Genomic DNA, 18,138 nt, shown 5'->3' with positions numbered 1-18,138 from the left:
ATAACTAGGATGTGACAATAAATCAAAATAATACAGTTTGACCATATTGTGAAAACGCGTAAAATTCATCTCTGTAATAATAGTCTATTCTGACCGGTTTTCGTTTACAACGAAAAAAAGGTCTCGGGGGAAATGCTTTTTTGCACGGACTTATTTCCTAATATGGGTTTAAAATCTTGAATTACCTGTTATACTGAGAAATCATTCCCTGTTCAAATGCAGTAGAGGTAAACATTTTCTATGCATTATGTGTCTAGCATTTATAGAATGTTACAAAAATAGTATTATATAATAAATGTAATCGATTTTTCAATACAAACATGCATTTGCATAATAACAAATGGTAAATTAAGTATTTTTTTCAAGATATTTCAGGGTATGTTTACCCAATAGGTATGTAACAATTACATATGGCAGTTCATGTAGGCGGTAAGTAAGCTAGCGGTGTATGTAAACTGTGCAGGCCACTCGATAAGTAATGATTAATGGAGACCATAAGATTAAAATAAACGTAATATATAAGGTTTTTCATTTTACATATGGATTTTACAGTTTAAGATGCAATCACTATTTGTTGATGTGCACAGAGCCTTCCAGGCTACAAACTAAATTAGCGCCATATCTCAAAACCAGTTTAAATACCGTAGGGTGAATGGTTTCGGGACATGAGCATTAATTAACCATTATTTATGACCGTGTATGGATCTAATATATGTGTTTATATTAGGTTTTTTTAAGAGTTAAAATAATCAATGTTATTGTTTAATGAAAAAACGTTTTTTAGAACAACTTAAATATTGTTCATACTGGCGAATGTTAATGTTTTGACATTATGTTTTGTGTTATAAAAATACATAAGATATGGGTCCGAAACGTGGACCAAGATTTATGTGAGCTTAGGTAAATCCCATATCGTACCCACAGCTATCTAATGTTAACTGAGTGATTTTTAATTTCGTGTGCGTGTGTCTTGTGCTGTGGAGGTGGGGGTGGTGTAGCCACCTTGGTACGGTTACCACTTACAAAGCTTACATGCGTTTGGACCCCTGGTCGCCTTGATTAGACAAATTTTGAAGTAAAGTTGGAATGTCCAGCTTGATGACGTCTTTTATTGTGGGTTGGGGGAGCCGGTGTACGCGGCAAAAACCCCACATGCCCGGTATCGTGACCGCCAAAAACACCCACATGCTTTCGGAAACAGGCTTTAAATTTGAGTCGCTTAGGTGAGAAGCGCGTGCATCAACCGATATTGGGCCGAAACACATGTGTAGTCTCTATATCGTGCCAATATACACATGTTGTGTTGGTGTGTTAGACCGTTTGCAACTTCCACCGCACAACCCTGCGCAAGACATGATGTGATTCTAAAACTGTATCTCGTACACAGCTATGTTAGGCAACGTACGTCGTACACTGCTCTGTTCGACTGTATTGAATATTTCAGTTTTAACCAATCGTGAGAAAACTGCATCATTTGCAAAGCTTTCAGTTATGCAGAACGTGAATATAGCTGTACTTAAACATTAGTGGATTAAGACGCAAGATTACATGCTTATTTGCATGCACATAAAATGCATAAGAGCTTCTTAACAACAAACTACAGTTATTTTGCGTCTAGATAGGGATTTGTTTATCGTATGTGTTGGAGAACCAAAACTTGTTTCGATGTGTCGTTTGACAATAATACTATGAACATTTTTGTGAGATTTTTCCTAAAATAAAAGTGTATTTCCCTTTTACCTGAATGACAATTTGACTGAGCCACCAGTGTATGCAATTGTCTTCAAATAATAATTTGAAGACAAGCCAGTGTAGATATCAAAATACACGAAACGCAATTAACATTAATCAACGTTTACAGCCCTAACATAGATGATTCCACATTTTACGAAACACTACAATCCTTTATAATTAATAACCAAGATAAAAATATTATAGTCGGTGGTGATTTCAATAGTGTTCTTAACCCAATATTAATTAAAAACAATGGAAACGTTTATACTCATTCTAAAAATATAAAAAATTTAAATAACATAATTTTAAACTACAATTAAGCCAAACGAAAGCAAATTCACCTGGCACTCAAACACAAAACCAACAATATTTTGCAGAATAGACAATTTTTTAATATCTGAGTCACTTTGCAACATTTTTGACATGTGTACAATAAAACCAGGATGTATGACTGACCACTCTCTAGTTGAACTTAAACTGCACAAAATACAACCAGGGTACTTTCAAATTAATAACAACATCTTATAAGATACACAATATCAAACACAAATAAAACAAGAAATATTCAATACAGTTCACAATAATACAGTTGCAAACCCAAACACCTTATGGGAAGTAATAAAATGAAATATACGCAACACAACAATAAGAAACACATCATGTAAACAGAAAGAACCACTCAAACTTGAAACGGAAACCATCAAAATCATTGAAACACTTGAAAAACAATTGCCTGAAACAAACACAAACGACACTACCGCCATTGAAAATGAAATAACAGTTAAATTAAACTAGTATTATAAGGAACTTATTATACACCTCACACGAGCACGTGCACAGCATGTTGAACACACTGAAAACAATACAAAATACTTCGCAAACATTAAAAAACGTAGAATAGAACAAAAAAACTATATACAAATTAGTAGTAAATGGCGAAGATATAACAAACAGAACTCAAATACTAGAAGAACAACGTTTATTTTTCGAAACCCTAAATAAACGAAAACATGTTGAAAATAACACCCTTTTTAAAAATACACATCATGCTTTAAATCAAGAGGACAAACTATTGTGTGACAAATTACTCAACGAATATGAATGTGGATTAGCACTAAAAGAAATGCAAAATAACAAAAGTCCAGGATATGATGGCATCACAATCGAGTTTTATAAAAAATATTGTGGAATGATATTAAAACACATTTAATTAATTCATTTAACTATTCATTTAACAACGAAAACCTAACTACGCTTCAAAAACAAAGTATAATATCTCCCATTCTAAAATCTGGAAAAAACTTAGAATCCTTACCAAACTGGCGCCCGATTAGTTTACTGAACAATGATTATACAATTGCAACTAAAAGTATATCAAACACAATTTAAAAAATATGACCATCAATCATTTCAAGATCTCAATCTGGTTTCATTAAAGGACGTCACATTTGCGAAAACGTACGTCTGATACAAACATGCATAAATTAGTTCAACCAACCAAAAAATTCTGGTCTTATTTCCTTTGAAGACTTCAAAAAAGCTTTCGATTCACTAGACCATTCGTTTATGTTCTCTTGCTTTGAAAATATGAACTTTGGTGAAAGTCTAATAAAATGGGTTAAAATATTTTATACCGATATAAACAGTATAATTATTAACATTTTTTTTTTTCAAACAGTTTTAACATCGAACGAGGGGTAAGACAAGGATGTCCTCTTTCCTCCTCGCTATTTATTATATGCATCGAGTATTTATCACACTATATCCAATCAAATAAACATATAAAAGGAATATCACTAGAACCAGACGAAGAAATTAAACATCCCTATTTGCTGACGATGCAACTTATTTTTTTAATGACAATAATGACTCATTCAATAATCTTATAGAGTCGCTTACCCTTTTTGGAAAGGCATCGGGTCTGAAACTAAACAAAAGTAAATGCACTATGCTACGAATATGTAAAATTAAACAAAGTAATATTCATATTAAAAAATAAATTAAATTCAACTGGACATCAAAGCAACAACGTTAGGAATAACTTTTACAAACAATGAAAATGAAACAGTTCTAAAAAACATATTGCATAAATTTCAAAAAAATAAAAATTGTTTAAAATCATAGCAGCATCGTAAACTTACACAAATCGGGAAAAACGCCGTGTTGAAAACGTTTGCACTCCCTAAATTAATGTATACACTAAAAGTTCCCCTAAACCCACGAAATGATATTATTAAAGATATTATATCAGAAATATTTAATTTCATATGGAACGGTAAACCAGATAAAATTAAGCGAACTCAATTATTTCAACCAGTAGAATATAGGGTTATCCGACTAACAGACATAGATTCATTCCTGAATGCAATTAAATGCAGTTGGGTTAAATGATATTTAGATAATACCAATACGAGTAAATGGAAATTATTCTACCATTAAATTCTAAAAGCATATGGTGGATTCCTTACTTTTTGAATGTAATATCAAAAATAATATTTTAGATGAAATTTCAACCAAAACCCTTAATTTCTATCGAATGTCTTATCGGCATGGTGTAAAGTAACTCATAATTAAGAAACCAAAATATACAGTTAAACCATTTTATGGAGCAATACAGACTTAACTACTAACAATAAAACGATTTTCTATAAACATTGTTTTGAACGAAAAATAAACTTCGCAGATCAATTATACGACTACAGAATAAACGACTTCTATTCTTTAGATAATTTATGTTACATATTCGGAATACCTACAAGTAATTTCCTGATGTACTTCACATTGATCAAAAGTATACACATGCATATTAAAGCTGTAACCAAAACAAATAACACACCATGTACTCAAAAAATCATTCGTAGAAAACATAATTGCAAAACAAAACAAAACGAACAAAATATCGTACACACTTCGAATTAAAAACCCTGCCGAAACCTCTAAGGCTCAAACTAAATGGCAAGACCTTCTTGGATAAAAATAATTAAATTGGAAACATATATTTTTCATGCCATATAAATCAACTACTGAATGCACACTGAGACATTTTCAATATAAATACATCAAGTGAATGATAGCTACAAATAAATATCTGTTTAAGTACAACCTATCGAACAGAAATCTATGTGATATGTGTAGTGAACATATTGAAACAATAGAACACCTTTTTTGGGAGTGTAAACACTACTAAACATATTCAATCACTATGGAATCAATTGACAACCTTTCTAGAGAAAAAACAATTGAATGTTAAACTATCTCTCTTAGACATTAGTTTAGGGGTAAATACCATCAAAATGCAAGAGGTTATTAACGCTGTGAATTACATTATTATATTAATGAAATATTTAATATTAAGCATGAAATACAAAAAAACAATTACATACAATAAACTGTTTTATCAATTATTAAAAATTTAAGATTCAAATTGAAAAAGAAATAGCCCTCAACAGTGATACACTTCATATATTTGAACATGAAGGTAAACACATTAAACTTTCATAAACAAGTCCAGTTTGCTTTCTACCTACCTGCAACTCATCTTTATTCATAATTATTATGTTGATTTTTAAACACCTATCACAAACAACCAAAGAAAACAAACAAACATATTAATTCTTTTTTTTAATCAAAAGGAAACCACAAGGCCAAAAAAGTGTATATTTAGCATATCTTGTATAACATGTTTGAACATAATTGCTGCTACGTGGTATCATTTTGTTTTATGATCATATACATGTATACATTGTATGTTTTATATATTTAATAAAAAAAATGTAAAAAAAAGTATATGCAATTGTATGAACTTTGATTTTTTGTTGTCTATGTTCAGGTACCATTTCTTGAGAACTTGTATTATTGTTTATTATTAATCAAATGTTAAATCGGGAGTTATATTAATACTGGATTACAGTGTACGTTTTTTTCGGTTTCTAATAAATAAAACTTTATGTTGATTTTTTAAATTTATTTTTTCATTTTTTATCATTTTCTAGTAAAAAGGTATATACGAGGCAGTCAGAAAATACAAACGGTCTATTCGAAGTACACAGTACACCGTCACAGTATATTTGCATTTAGGGTAAACACTAAGTAAATCGAATCAACGCAGTGTTGCAAAACGTAACATTATAATGCTTATAACTTTATTTTTCCAGTATTCGGTAATTAATCTTGTTGAATTATGCAAACAAGTATGTTTAGTTGTATTGCTAAGTTGTATCATTGTATCATATACAGTGCATTATGTGAATTAAATCGTCTGTATTATAGATTCGTAGTTAATGTTTGTTAAGGTTATTAAAAAAATCCACACGATTTATTATGTGTTAATTTGTACTGTTTCGTGTTTACGGTTGTCATACGAAAAGTGAAACGACATTATATACTGTACTTTTGCCAATGTTTGTCAATATTGGACTAACTTGGGCTTTTGGATGACCTTTTAAGTTGGGGGGAATATAGAGAAAGGAAACCTGTACTCATCCGGGTCTATACAGAGACTGGTCAAATAAACATGTATCACACTAGATCCATGAGTAATTCATGTTCAAGTAAAACGTATTGTGTATCCACATGAGATGACGTGCGGGAACCCGTATTTGTACATGATCAACATTATCTCCCTTGAGTATTCCCATTTGGAACTAAGTTCGGTATTCGCTTGCATGCTTCAAACGGTTTTATTCTGTATCTTTCAATTATACTTGTTGGTTGAGGACCAGAAGCCCATTCTTGCTGAAGCCCATATAAGTTTGCTAATATGCCATTACTATTCGCGCTTTTGATGGTTCCCATAAGTGCGTTCTATGTTAAACCCATATGTTCTTTGCATGTTGGAAACCTAAAACCCACTTTCCTGCTTGGAACGATATCGGGTAACTTATGTGCACCTATAAATACTTGCTATTCTGGGATCCAGAAATACTATTGGGAAATATGTATATTGGCCCGACATGGGGCCCACACCTTTTTGCTTGCTAGAAATAATAAACGCTATCATATTTGGGAACATATGGGCTATTTTGAAGCATGTCATATACGATTTCAAATTCGAATTTTATACGGGCTTGCACGTTGGGATTTATTTATTTAAAGCTTATGTTTTGGATTGCACATGGGCAAATTTGATAGGGCCTTTTTGCTGACACCTATATGCGTTTGCTCATTTGCTATTACTGTTTATGTTTTAGGTGAAACGCATACATGGCCTCCTTTTGTAGCCATACCTTGTGTGGGACCTGAATCAGGGGGGCATGCGTATACGGGAGCTTACCGCGTTAAAGTGAGAAAGTTGTTGCAAAACTTCAAAGATGGCGTCGTTTAAGTGTTTTTCGTGAAGGAGTAGCGGATATTTTCACCCGGTAAGCCAGTTTATATTTATATTTCTTTTAAATGAATAAGCCCTTTCGGCTCTACGGTGTTTGTGCTCCCCTCGGTTTTTCGTTTCAAAACCGTAGACGTCGGAATAAAAAGTTATTGAAGCAAAACCGTCGACAAAGTTTTTGTTTAATTTCTTGACCTTCGAGATGTTGGATGTTCGAATATCATTTTCTCTCATAATAAACAGTATGTGTGCATGTGTACAGTAAAATATAACATAAATCACGAATATTTTATTATCTCGACGCGTTGTTATGTCTATTAATTCATTCACTGCCGAATTATAACGGGTTAACCCCCATTTTTGGAACTAAACTTCCTTTTAAGCACATTTTGGGACCTGACTTCCAAATGATAAACAGCTCTTCCATATGTTAGAAGGTTTTATGCGAAATAACTTTCGTGAATGCATTCCGCATTGGTGCGAATGTCTTGGAAAGCATTTTCACTTGAAGAAATCAAGAGTTATCTTTTTTCTATTAATTGTTATATTATTAATTTTTATTATTAATGTTTTATCGGCTATTATCGCGTACTTAACGCTAACGTTTAGTGTGTGTAATATAAGACATTCGACGGTATTATTAACACAGTGTAATTCTTACCTGTTTATTTTAAAGGGATCTTTTCACGCTTTGGTAAATTGACAAAATTGAAAAAAGTTGTTTCAGATTCGTAAGTTTTCGTTTTAGTTATGATATTTGTGAGGAAACAGTAATACTGAACATTAACCATGCTCTAATATAGCCATTATATGCATCTTTTGACGATTTTAAAACCTAAAAATTATAAAGCGTTGCAACGCGAAACGATTGAATAATTTGGAGAGTTCTGTTTTTGTCGTTAAATTTTGTGAAACTACGAAGATTGCTTATATAAGGTATAAAATACGTCACGAATGTGTACTCGGCGGAATAGCTCAGTAGGCTAAAGCGTTTTTACTACAGGACTCTGGCAGGACTCCAGGGGTCACTGGTTCGAAAGCTGCTCCGGGCAATGTTCTTTTCCTTTTTTTATTTTTTTTCTTGATTTTTTACTGGAGCTTTTACGATCCAATGTTTACATTTATCAATATAAAGCATTTAATGAATAAGTTAAAAAATGCCAAAATCTGTGAAAAGGCCCCTTTAACACATATGGACATACTTATGTTTAAATATGCACCAAACGGAATACTATGCTTATTATTTCCAGATATCAAGACGCCAGTTATATATGTTGAGGATGCCAAGATTTAAAAAGACGGCGTTACGAAGTGTGTACCGCTCTAGAATGCGATAGGTACATGAAAACCCACCAATCAAACAAAAAAAGATTACCGTAATTACTCTATGTTTTCGGACATTCTAAGTTTTCGGACACCCCCTTTTTAAGCAAAAATAATTATTTTTCATGACTCTTTATTTTCGGACACACGAGTTTTCGTCCGTTATTTATGTCTCTAAGTTTTCGGACAGTATATTTTACAGCGCTATTTTACCAAATTTCGAACCTCTTTTCGATATCTAATGACACTTCGATCATGGGGTTTTACAACCAGATTAACATCATAAAACATTGCGGGTGCATGCCTGAGGGCAATGGACCATAACATTTGCGTTATTGGGTAAATTACCTTGTAAACCGGTATCAAAACAATGGTTTCGCTCGATGGCATAAGCGTTATGACAATGACCAGGGGTAGTGCCAATTAACAGTTCAATTATCTACCGCAATGGTACTACCCCTTCTCAGTAAAATAACTGTGACAAATACTAAATGTTTCAAATTGTGATGCACCCTATTACAAGTTTTACGAACAATGGAAGGTATTAAACAACAACTATCGGAAATGAACAAACAAAGAATTCATAGTTTGCGTTTTTATTGCGTTAATTACAGGTTCATACAAGCGTGTATCGATACATCACATGCTCATTTTTGAACTCGTTGGTCAAAGTACAACCTTGAAGTAACTTTCTGTCAAATAAATTAAGCATTTACAATTATTTAAATTGCAGTGCAAACATGTATTACTATAATTTATACTATACGGCATGGTATTTTACAAGCGCGTGCTATAACCGGTAGTCGTTGATTCAATTGACGCTATTTTCGGACACTTCCATTTTCGACTCTAAGTTTTCGGACACCTGTATTTTGTTAATATTTTTCGTATCTAAGTTTTCGGACACGAAACAAATTAATTATTTTTAAGTGTCCGAAAACACAGAGTTATTACGGTACGTCGAAGTACCTTGCCAAACAATCAAATATACGTGCAATAAAAGTGTAATGAAAAACAGAAGAGGGTAAAGCCGGTTTGATACTAGTATAAGGTTGATGTAACCAACTACTGCCATTGTTGCGATTCGGAATACATGAAACAATGTGGAATACCTGACATCTGCTTAGAAGATGCATATCGGTGGATGTTTTTTTATGATACTTAAATATGAATTGTTTATTTAATACAATGACATTAGACGCGTTTTACCATAACGCTACTGATACATGTATGTGACTTTGATGTGACACATTTTGAACGACCTTCTTTTAAACCAGTTCTGAGTTAGTCACTATATTATAATCGCAAAAAGTGAATTTGTTGTGGAAAGAAAGATTTGTGCAAATGCAATACACGATATGATTTCAGTAGAAGTGATCAATAAATTTTTTATACATGTATGTTTTTTTCTCTTTTATACCTATGTGAATACATATTATTTATGACGGTTTTATTGAGGGAATAAAGTATTGGTTTAATTAGAAAGATTATTTCGTTTGTTCCTAACATTGCCTTCTAATCGTAAGTAATGTTAATATGTCAAATGCATAATGAATTAAATCCAACCCAAATATTTTTTTTAATCATGTATATGTAATCCAATTAAAATCACATTCTTATGAAATATTTGTAGTATTTAAATTTTCATTTTAACTTATTTAATAATTTTAATTAATTATAATTAATAAAGTTTTAATTAATTTCAATGAACAAAATTTTATAATTACTATTGCATATTGTTTAAAATAACTATTGCATATTGTTTAAAATAACTAGTGCATATTGTTTAAAATAACTATTGCATATTGTTTAAAATAACTAGTGTATATTGTTTAAAATAACTATTGCATATTGTTTAGAATAACTATTATATATTGTTAGAAATACTTAAGGAATTAAGAAATTCATATCACGTATTTAGCCCAGTTTTTACAAAACCGTATCGGTACACTTTTTGTGCCAGGTGATCTACAAACTCTATCATATTGAAAAACTACCTTGATGTACTATAAGGAAATAGCTTAGTTAGCTAAGAGAAAATAGTAGCACATTCCAATCTAAATTGTTTACCAAATCAAGAATGCTAAAGTAAGCAGTGGAAAATTTCAGAAAGTTCCATAACTAAGGGTTAACAGCTTTGACCCGAACAAATATAAAAAAGTAGGTGAATCAGCGTACCACGTGAGACCACGTAGGATCACGTGAGAAACGTATTTGAAAAAAGTCTGATCAAGTTTCAGAAAGCAGCCACCGAAAGAATATTTAAGAAAATGCTGTGCGGACTTGAACACAGTATTTTCTGTAATATTTACAGGTGAGATGTTGCTACTTATTTATTTTCATACCTAAATTATTATTTGCTACAAATAATTATACTCATACTTAAATTATTGTTTACTACTTTAATTTGTTTCAGCTACATTCAATGTAGGGTATTTAGGAAAGTTGTTTGACTGCATAATATCTAAACAAATATATATTGTGTATTTATGATAATTGCTATTTTATAAGTATCATATTATTAAAACAAATAGTACTGTTTTCTCATAAATAAATAATTTCTTTATTTTAGGATCTGATAAAACAATGTTAATGCCTGAAAACTGTTAGTGAAATTGAATAATATTCTGTGTGATTTATTAATATATAATAAGAATCAATATCATTGCATATGTACGTATATATCATAAATGATATTTATGCATGCGAATATTTATCTTGTTTTAATAAATTAACACAGTATTTTCTGGAATATTTACAGAGAATAAAATGGGATGTTTATACAATCGACTTCTTTATTATTTACATCTATTATGGATCAAAGAATATTAGCGCTTAACGCTAACTCGCATAGGTCGAAGAATGGTAGCATTTAATGCTAATTGAAAATGAAATACGATAGAAACAACATTCACTAAGACCGCACTGGACAGAATAATTAATTATTAAGAACTAAATAAATTATCGTTCGTAAATGAAGATCCCGTTACATTAAATGGAAATAATGAAAACCTCAAGGAACATTAAAATATATAGTTAAAGTACGTACGATATCTAGTGGAGAATACGGTTTTTAAAGTTTATTTCCTTTACAATAACATTTTCCACAACAAAAATCGTCAGAAATGTTCCAAGATGTCTCACTACAATTTACGTTCTCGCCTATCAGCCACTCTACCACCACAATTGACGCCGCCAGCAACCCTACCTGACGATAATAATACGACAGTTCCGGAGCAACCATCTCAACCATCAACTACAACCATATCAAAACAAGAAACTCCAAAATCAAAAAGTGAGTCAAAACCTTATTTACAATCTCCCGAAGATTTTGTTGCAAGTGAAAAACGTCGTAAAAAACAGTTACGTTCAGATTTTCATAGACAATTAAATTCTATCAAAACAATCAGAAGAGTAACAATACATGACAGCCCATTTCAAAGTCATCCATTACAATCCGATGCGTCAGACGCCGAATAAACCCAAGAAACAACAACCCAGCCATTAGCGCAGGACCCGCCGAAGGAATCGCTGATCGAGCCATTACCCAATTTCCAGTACGACCCAGTACCACCGCCATAATTTTCAGTGCCTCCCTGACGAACGACTACAGGATCCAATTTCCAGTGTTATTGCGCAGAGACCTCACTTTTTCTTATATACCCCATCGCCTAGCGTTAATAGTGCTAATTTTCCATCGCAAAGTGCTAATAGTGACAATATCAACTTACGTAGGCAGACGCCATCCGCACCGAACCAATCTCAAGCAGACGGGGAACGACCGGAAGGCAACTTCCATACCACGCAAGCTTCGGACACAATAGGTACAATGTTTAAGCCAAACATAATTAAGTTAGCATGCTTTACAGGTAGTGACTATGACAGTTTACCAGCGTTTGTGGCAAAATTTCAGAAATTCTGTAGCATGAATAACATTGATAGGGGTGAATATGCTAATGTTCTTCCATTTTACTTGTCCGACCGAGCAGAGAATATTTTTACAATAATCTGACCGAAAATATTAAATCTAATTATCAAGACCTCACCAAAGCGCTTGCAAAACGTTTTCAGACTAAAGAATTAAACTATCATCTAATTGCTATTAAACAAAGAGAAAACGAATCATGCGATGATTATATCTCGAGAACATTAAAGATTTCCACTGATGTACAAGGCCTAGAAGAAAAAGTACTCGTAAGCTTACTTGTTAATGGATTAAGAGACAGTATTAAGAAAGATGTTATTTTAAAACGGCCGGAATCTCTGTCAGAGCTAGCCAAATACTGTAAACTCTGTGACATGACAACCTTATTTTCAGTCAATGCTATTGACACAAAATTTCAAACATTATTGGAAAAGATTAAAACCTAAAAAACGGACATCAAAATTAAGGCAATTAATGCTTTACAATCAACCCCAATAACAAATATATCGGTAGACTATTCTTATGTTCAACAACATATGTTTCAAAATCAAATGCCACCTGTCCCTTACGGCCGTTATCAACAATTTCAACCGCGACAAAACCAAAATTATAGGATGCCAGTACCGTTAGATTATCAAAGACCGCGAATAGTCGATAGATCCGTACCTAACACACGTTTACAAGCAAACAGACAAAATGCACAAAACCAAATTTGTCCCAAATGCGGATACAATTCTTGTAGGGGGGGGGGGTAGAAACTGTTTCGCATTTAATAAACGATGCAACAATTGCTAACAATTCAATCACTTTCAATCAATGTGCTTTCGAACTAAAAAATGATGGAAAAGACAGAGCAGTAGATACCATTTTAATAACGCACATAATTCAAAATTTCAAGTAAAACATGAACAAATTAATAAAAAGGGTTTAATTAACAAAAGTACGCATACAACTCAAAATATACAAAAACAAAGTATAAAATCTAGACGTAAAATATAAGCTTTAAAGGTAGTATCAGCATTTTCTCATAATTCTTTACCAGGAACAATCGCAGATGTCAAAACAAACATTCGGATTCGGTCAGTAGTATGTCTGTAATCAGCAAATCATTCTTCGCCTCCACAAAATTTTCGCTAAGAGAATGCCGACCGTCTAACCTTCATGTCAAGACCGCCATATCTGATAATTCGTACAATGTAGAGGGGGTCATTAACCTCCCAATGCTAATTGGCAACACGCGCTTTGAGCACCCGTTTTACATAGTACAAGGCTTAACGAATAATGCAATATTAGGAGTAGACTTCTTTTCGTCGTACGAGGCAAAATTAAATTTTGAAACCAATACTCTTGACATAAATAAAGATAATATTACATGCAAAACCAATTTTATAACAAATGAAATTCACTGTATTCAAGCTAATAAAAAGATAAGACTTAAAGCTCATTCATTTCAGAAAATACCTTTTCAATTAAAAGAATGTTTTTTGAATAAAGATTTACATATTATGGATGAAACAAATATCATGGAACTTGATTTATGTATTACAGACAATAAAAACTATACAATTTCCAATTTACAATAACTCAGATACAGAAAAAATGATAAATAAATATGATATTTTAGCTTCAATACATATTTTAAATGAAAACGAAATATATGAAATTAATAATTTAGATAAATGTAACGAAACCGGAAACGTTAAGACGACAACCGAGAAAGAACAAATATTACATAATAAAATAGGAAAAGAATTCGCGAATAATCAGCAACTGTTCGATCTCTTAAAGCAATATCAAGATTTATTTAGCGATTCAGAAACAGATGTCGGCACAGTCAAAAATTTTGAATGTTCCATTGAATTTATACCGAATGCAATACCTATACGTTCAAGAACATATCCGGTAAACCCCAAAACGAGACAAATCATTGAAGATGAATTACAGAAAATGCTAGATAAAAATATAATTTCACCATCAACTTCAATTTGGAGTAGTCCTATTGTATTAGTTAAAAAACATACACATTCAGATGACAGTTCGCCAGAAGATCAAAAAGAAAATAAACAATTATATAGGTTATGCATGATTACCGACTATTAAATACAATTTCGAAGAAAATGTATTATCAAATGCCTACAGTTGTAGATGTTCAAAATAAGATCGCAGAGAAAAAGCCAACTATCTTTACTAAAATAGACATAAAACAAGCATTTTTTAATCTAGCCATGGCCGAAAATTCTAAAAAGTATACTGCATTTATTTCTCCAACAGGACGATGTTTTCAATTTAACGTTTTGCCATATGGGTTATGTAATTCTACTTTTTATTGGTCATTATATCTTTCAAAAATATTAGGAGAATTCAATTTCAAAAACCTTCTATTTTTTCTGGATGACTGTATACTTATGCGTGACACTATTGAAACCCACATCAAAGAACTTTCTCAAGTTTTACATAAACTAAAAGAAGCTGGTTTAGTAATACATCTCAAAAAGAGTCATTTTGCACAAAAACGAATTACATTTCTAGGCACAGTATTTGAAGGAAACACTATTCAAATGGACCCTGACAAATTGAAAATAATTAACGAATTCCAAATTCCGAATAATCAAAAAGCATTAAATAGCTTCTTAGGAATGACAAATTTCTTAAAACGATTTATAAAATACTACTCACATATTGTCGCTCCGTTAAATAGATTACTTAAGAAAGATACCATATTCAAATGGACCGAGGAACATGGCAAAAGTTTTAGTTATTTAAAACGGGCATTAATGGCAAAACCAATTTTACGATTACCAGATTTTAATAAAGAATTCACTATTTATACAGACGCTAGTACCTCTGCAGTAGGATTCATTTTATGTCAGGAAGATTCTCCGAAACTTCACCATGTTATTTTATATGGGGGTCGTGCTTTAAAAGATCACGAAAAACGTTACAATAGTTGTGAACTGGAATTATTAGCAATCATTTACGCTTTGAAAGAATGTAGAGTCTATATATCAAATATACATGTCAAAATTATAACAGACAATAAAGCTTAAACATTTTTGCACACAGCAAAACACTCAAATGACAGACTATATAGATGGGCTTTCGAACTAGAAAATTATGATCATGAAATCATTTATAAAACTGGCAAGACAAATCCGAGCGATTACCTTAGTACAATTAACTATTCTAAATCTGACATTCAAGTTAAATCCCAGGAAAACATACATACACTTCCCAGTGAACCTTTGGCACCAATACAAACAACGAACAATAATCATAGTTCACAGGTTAACATCCTCACACGAAAACGGCTAAATAACGCACCTCCACAAACCTTGGCACCAATACAAATAACGCAAAATAATCATTTCTCCCAGGTTAACATTCACCATCAATGAATAAATGCGAAAACAAACAATCAACACAGCACCCACCAATCATCAACCAATTATCTCTGCTGACAATCAACTTAGCACCACTCCACCTGACAACAGTGTTATCTCAGATAATGATCAGATACCTGGTTCACAACTCCAGACAGTCAATGACCGCAAACAACAACACGCACACTTAACAACTAATCAACTAGACATTATAAACTTACAAACTAAATCAAAAGACTTCGGCGACATTTATGCATTTTTAAAGAATGGTCATTTACCTGATGATAAAGACTTAGCAAAACGAATTCCATATATAAGCACCCAAAACGAAATAGTTGACAATGTTCTGTTTCATTTTTACGAACCAAGATCTAAGAAACATCAAACTGAAAAAACTTTAATTAAACAATTAGCTTTACCTGAGTCATTGAGAAATGAAATACTTTACAGTTTTCATGATTTAATTGGTCACTGTGGTGTTGATAGAATGTTTGCAACCCTCAATTTTTTTTATTACTTTCCAAAAATGTATCAAGCAGTTAAAGATTCAAGCAGTTAAAGATTATATTCAATCTTGTAAAAACTGTCAAATATTTAAAAGAGATCACAATTATAAACCATATCCATTACAAGAACCTTTTATTGCAAGCGAACCATTTGAAATGTTACACATAGACATTGTTACTGTAGCGAAACAGAGCAAAGCATATAAATATGTTTTAAGCGTTATATGCGCATTTTTAAAATTCGCACTATTTATACCATTACAAACGCAAAACACTATTGAAATCGCAGAACAACTTTATCATAAAGTATTTGCAATATTTGGACCACCAAAACATATCACAAGCGATAGAGGACAAAACTTCTTAAGTGGTATAATGGATGTTCTTTATAAATTCTTTCAAATAAAGGGGCATCGAACTTCATCTTATCACCCAATGAGTAAAAGAATGGTAGAACGGGTACACTCTACATTACTCTCAATACTACGTACATCGTTAAAAGACGAAAGCGATTGGCCTGATAAGCTATCCAGTGTCTAATTAGCCTATAATTCAACAGTATGTCCGAAAACGAGACAATTCTCCCCGTACTACATTCTTTTTGGCCGACATATGAATAAACCTATTTCATCCGAATTATTTCCACCAATTAATACCAACCCTTCAATAAACACTTCTGTTGAGGAATTGAAACAAAGATTTAAACTTATATGGAACATCACACAAGAAAACATAAACAATTCACGTGACGTTATGCGTAAGTTTTACAATCGCAAAACTGCAATACGTCCATTTAAATAAGGAGATCTTGTTTTTATTAAACAAGAAAAAGTACCTTTAAATAAATCCAGAAAACTGTTAAGAAAATTTTCAGAGCAACCCTATTATATAACCAAAATATTACAAAATGGCACATACATTTTGAGAGAACGATATTCAAACAAAGAGTTAAAAGTTCCGATTAATATTAACAGATTACGAAGAAACCATGATGAGAAGGATTTACGTGATTTATCTCAAACATTTAAATTCCATGAAAACGAAACTAATGATAATACAGAAAATCAAAACAATCCGCAAACCGTTACCGACAATACACAGCCAAATATAACGGCAACTGACAAACAAAATACAATAAATCAAAATGATATTCCACCAGAAAATTCAAGCAAGAAATGGTACAAAGCTGACAAAATTTAAAAAACCAGAATTAAAAATAACCATAGACAATATTTGATAAAATGGACAAATAATAAGTATTAGAACAGTTGGGCAAATGACGTAGATACATCAGAAGCACTTATTAAACAATTTTATATAAATAAATCTCTAAAGAAAAATCTCAAAAGAAAAACGGTAAAAAGATAAACAAATTAAATCTTAAATTCTTTTTTCTTTTAGGCAAGATTTTGGTCACACGATTCCTTATACTTTTCCTGTCACTTGTGGGAGCACAGGGCGAACGATTGCTGATGAACCATGGCGTTAAGTTCTCAGATCCAAAAACAATTAACTTCGTGAATAATGAATGGACGCATACTTTTCGATTTGATATGCCGAACTATCATTTCGATAGTGACATCGGTAGAAATTATTCATTGTGTAGCGACACTTATTTCTACGAAAAAGGATGTACCATTAGCGTCGAATTCAACACTCTAAGGATTTAAATGGATCATGTTTTACAATCTTTGTTACAAAAATTTCGTAGCATGATTCCTACAATCTCAGATAAACGCAAAATACGTGAGTCACAACCTTTACTTCCTTGTATAGGTCAACTTGGATCGACCTTATTTGGAAAAGCGACAACTTCACAACTGAATAAATTGAAAGATCATGCAAACAAATTGGCACAAAGAGTTAATCTCTTAAAGGGATCTTTTCACACGCTTTGGTAAATTGACAAAATTGAAAAAAGTTGTTTCAGATTCGCAAATTTTCGTT

The sequence above is a fragment of the Dreissena polymorpha genome, chromosome 9 (assembly GCF_020536995.1).
Source record: "Dreissena polymorpha isolate Duluth1 chromosome 9, UMN_Dpol_1.0, whole genome shotgun sequence".
Classification (NCBI taxonomy): domain Eukaryota; kingdom Metazoa; phylum Mollusca; class Bivalvia; order Myida; family Dreissenidae; genus Dreissena; species Dreissena polymorpha.
This window is presented reverse-complemented; position numbering follows the sequence as displayed.